Source organism: Rousettus aegyptiacus, unplaced genomic scaffold (genome assembly GCF_014176215.1).
Source record: "Rousettus aegyptiacus isolate mRouAeg1 unplaced genomic scaffold, mRouAeg1.p scaffold_m13_p_2, whole genome shotgun sequence".
NCBI classification, from domain to species: domain Eukaryota; kingdom Metazoa; phylum Chordata; class Mammalia; order Chiroptera; family Pteropodidae; genus Rousettus; species Rousettus aegyptiacus.
In genome coordinates this window covers 1471603-1475959 of record NW_023416295.1, presented here as the reverse complement: position 1 = coordinate 1475959, position 4357 = coordinate 1471603, and the positions used below count along the sequence as shown (strand labels likewise).

At 54.4% G+C, this 4357-nt stretch overlaps 1 pseudogene; it reads right to left on the bottom strand.

Moving 5' to 3' along the window:
* Positions 1–839: 839 nt before the first annotated feature.
* LOC118613645 lies at positions 840–1242 on the bottom strand (annotated as a pseudogene).
* Between the last annotated feature and the right edge of the window lie 3115 nt (positions 1243–4357).

Sequence of the window (4357 nt, the reverse complement as noted above, 5' to 3'; positions counted from 1 at the left end):
GAGTGACAAGGGCTTACCTTGAGCCAGTGTTGATATTGGCCCGTTTTCCTCCAGTCTGCTGTGGTGCCTGGACGAGTGCCCATAAGTCAGTCAGTTACGAGGACCGGTCTTGTGGCAGAGCCCTAACTCCGATACCTCGTCGTCAGTTATTACTGCGTAGCCGGCCTTCTGCTGTCCTCCGTGGATGCAGCTGCTCCTGCGGATGCCTTTCCTGGTGTTTGGCTGTGGCGATCCGCTCCTAGTCAGATTGTTCCATGGCCTGGTCGATGAGCTTTTGGACGGCTGGCTCAGGTTGGTATCTTCCTTTCGATTGAGAGTCTTCTGGCTTTTTAGATGTCTCCTCACGATCAGGGCACTCGTTTTTCCAGTAGCCAGTCTCTTTGCAGAAGGCGCGTTGGTCTCGGCGAAGTGGAGGTCTCGTTTTGGTTCCTTTCTTTGGTGAGGGCGCCGCGGTCCGTAGTTCTGGGCCTGGGTTCCGCATTGCAGCTCTTAACAAGGACGCAGTTACTGACCCCTGTGGCCTTCTGCTCGCGGTTCTCAGACACCTCATTCGCAGCCTTCAGTAGCTGGGAGTTGTTCATCTCAGCAAAGTCCTGTAGTTGTTGAAATGTGCGGCGGATGTTGGTGGACGATTGGGTCACGAGTGCCATGTTGATCACGCTCTGGTTCTCTCGTGCTTCGGGGTCCAAAGGGGTACGCACCTGGAACGCCTCGCGTAGTCTCTCATGGGACTCTGTGGGCGACCCCTCTGGCTAGCCTTTTAACGAAGGGGACGAGAAGCCTCCCAGCCCGCTGTCCTTGTTCTGGTCAGTCCACCACTATTTGTCAGGCTGCTTCGTTATTACCAGGATTTCACCCTTCTCAAAGGGCAGATCCTCAGCATCAGGCCGAGGAAAGTCATAGAGAGTCCGTGCATGTTCTAATGTGCTCGGCTATCTGGGCGCGGGCTCCCTCAGGGTGGTGGTGTTCAGGCAGTAAGTTTTATAAAACTCTCAGCAGAGCCAGCAAGCAGTCAAATTCTAGGTCCCCGATCTTGAAATGGTGGTTGGGCAGTGAGTTCACGATGTAGTGGGAGACCTGTGAGTTCTCGGACACGGACAGCGTGCCGTCCTCAGGACAGGCGGGAGAGCCGCAGACTAGGAATATGCCGTGGAGTCGGGTTTGCGCCTCCTTGCGAGACATTGGCCCCACATACCAAGCGGATCGATCTGAGAACTTGAACTTGAACATGGCGGAGGACATGGCCCCGGCCTGGGCCTTAGGGGCGGTGGGGGGCGGTGCAGGCGCGGATGGCAGAGGCCTGTCTGGCAGCTTCGTGTAAAGCAGTCGCACAGGGACTCACGGACCTGCTGAGCTGTACAGCGGTGGGAAGAAAGTAGGTTCGTCCTCGAGGCCCCTGGGTTGATCACTTTTGCTGACGCCTTCTTGTCCTTCTGCCTAGCCAGTCCGGCCACAGATTCCTTATCCTGTCCCTGCCTCTTCGCACCAAACCAGACCCACGGGAGCACCGCAGTAGCGGTCCACAGCCATGTGTCTGGCCGTTGGTCTGCATACCCAGGGGTCCCTGTCACTATCCGATATACTACCCTTACTGTGGGGAGGTCTAGGGTCCCTTCTGGGGGCCACCCTACCCCGAATGCGGGCCTTTCAAGCTCACAAAGAGTAAGAAACTTTTCTGGATTTAGCCTGATCCCGTAATTCTCTGAGAAACCTTTCGTAAAATTTTCCGGCTGTCTCAGACAGTTGGCTTGGTGGAACCTCCCTCCATGTTTGCAGGAAACTTCCTTTGAAAATTAGGCATGGAAGCCGATGTCAGAATACCCTTTAAAGTTCCAGAAACCTGGTTAAGACAACACAAAACACCAAAATTAATTTGATGACATACAGAATTCTAGTTCTCTACTCAGAAAACCTTTTCATAGCATTTGTGGCACCAATAAATAGTCTTAGAAACATTAAAGCATAATTCCAATTTTACATCAGCTTACTTTCATCATTTAAATTTCCAGTGTTGTTTCGCTTTATTACATAAAATTTCTCCTTAAGATTTCTTCCAGAAACCTTCTTCTGTTTTCTTCCCCTCAGAGTTTCCCTTCACGAACCTGCTGCTCCGCGGACCTGCCCCCAGCTGCCGATGCCTGCAGCCCGCCTCTCTTTCACTCCTTCAGCAACACCCTTCTTCGAGGCCAACGCCTTTCTCTTTTTCCTTCAACTTAAGTTTCCGCTCTTTATACCCTCCGTTACCATAAAACTTTCCCTTTCTGCTCACTAACCCCCCTCCGACATGCCTCGTTCCTTCACGTAGACCCGAGGTGCCTCCCGCGCCTCCCACCGCAGAGACAGTCGCGCCGCACAGCGGGCCGGGGGCCGGGGCCGGGGCGGTGGCGGGGGCGCCGCTCGCTCGGCCCGTCTCCGGCCGCTCCCCTCACGGCGATTTCAGGCGCCTCTTGCCCTCGGCGGGTCGGTATAAGCCCCCGGCCCGGACCGCTGGAGCAGACCCCTCGCGGAGACCCAGCGGGGCCCCGTAAGCGGGTCGCCACGGACCCGCACGGACCCGCGAGTGGGGCGCAGCGCGCGCCTCCCCCACCCTGAACGACGCGCCGGAGCAGGCCGCGCTCCCCCCGGCTTGTGGAGGGCGACGGGGACCCCCCCCCCCTTTACTTAGTGTTGAACTCCGTGATGGTGACGCAAAGACAGACGAGACAGACAGACAAGGGCCCCCCAGAGCGGAGGCCATTCAGATACCCACCCGCAGCCTGTGCGGGACAGCGCGCGGCCCGACCGACCCCAGCCGGCCGAGCCGCGTTGTCCGGAAGGGTGAGACGGTGCCTCCCGCGGAGGGCCGGCGGGTTCGCCCCGCGCCGTGGGCTGGGCGCCCTTCAGCCCTCCTTCACACAGCAGGTTGAAACGCCACTCTTCCCCAGCAGTCTCCTCAGGTGTTTGAACCTGGCCTAGTGGGCCCGTGCCTCACCCTGACGCCTCCCCTGCTGAGGAGACTCCCACCCTCTGCCCCCCAGAGACTCCCGATGAACCTGGCAATTAGGCCTCAGGTTCCTTGAAAATAGGAGGTGTTCCTGCTCCTCTTGCCTCTGACCGAGGGGGCTGCTGTGGGGCCGTCCCGGGACCTCGGACTGGCTTAGCGCCCTCACCTGACTGGGTGCATTTATTCTCCTACTCTTTTTACTCTAACCTGGCGCTTCCTGTGAACATATCAAAATCAGTAATTCCCACGTGCAAATAATGAGGTAGGAAACTTAAAAGATACTAAAAATTTCGTTCTTTAAAAATACAAGGGGTAAAATAGACCGTCAACTAAATGTAGATTAATGCCGTATTAAATTTCAGATAGACTAAGTAGAAAACAAATGTTGCGCAGAATTATTTACTTTGATCTTACCTTGGTACCTTTTCCTGTTTCCTTTTCTGGTGTCCTTGCGGCCATTTCTAGTGAATTTAGTCCTTCTCTCCTATGAGTCTGGTTGGTGGATCAGCCGTGCCAGGGAGTCGGGGCGCTGACCTGAAAGAGAACCTGAAATATCTGGGCGACTCGTCTCCTCAGTCGTCTCCGTTCCCATTCGCCTTGGCCTGGCCATGACACTGGTCCGGCGGCTCAAGGGGCCAATGTGGTTGGAATCTCACTGGGGCTTCCAAAAATGTTGTGGAAAAATATCCCCAAAGCTCATAAACCTAGTCCAATGAAAAACCAAGCAGTAACTCAGAGAGAAGGAGAATTCATATTTATTACTCGCGGTCCCAGACGAGCTAGTGCTCTGAAGATCTGGCCCGTGTGCTCAGTGGCAACATTCCTTAGATGGAAAAATTCTACACAAGCCAATAGTTCAGTTTGAACACAAACCGTTACATACAGCAGGAGTTGCTATGCAGATTTCAAGTAGTAACATAGAGAAGGGCGGGAGTTGTCATGGGTTACCGGCCGGTACAGGGTGTTACAGGGAGCAGGGAGCTGCCAGGGTACAAAGTGCTATAAGAGGCAGGTGTTGCTAAGGGCACACACAGTTACCTTTGCAGATCGAACAGAGCGCAAGTGAGCTCTTGCATGCAGCAAGCACTTTTGCAGAAAGCAAGCATGTTTACAGAAGCTGGGTAGTTTTTAGTGAAATTCCCCAAATTTCCTTTTTATGTTGACCTTTGCTGTCTCATGTTTTACTCCTTATGATGACAACCTATTCCTTAAATTTATTTAACACGCGTTACCTTGAATTCTACTAGGCTGTGGTCCGTATTTTCTCTCTCCTCCTGTTTTGCGTGCGCTTTTCCCAAGGGAACCTTCTCACCTCACCTTGTTTACACACGCCCGCCCCCCCCCGCCCCGCCCCACACTCAGGTCCCTGTTTGG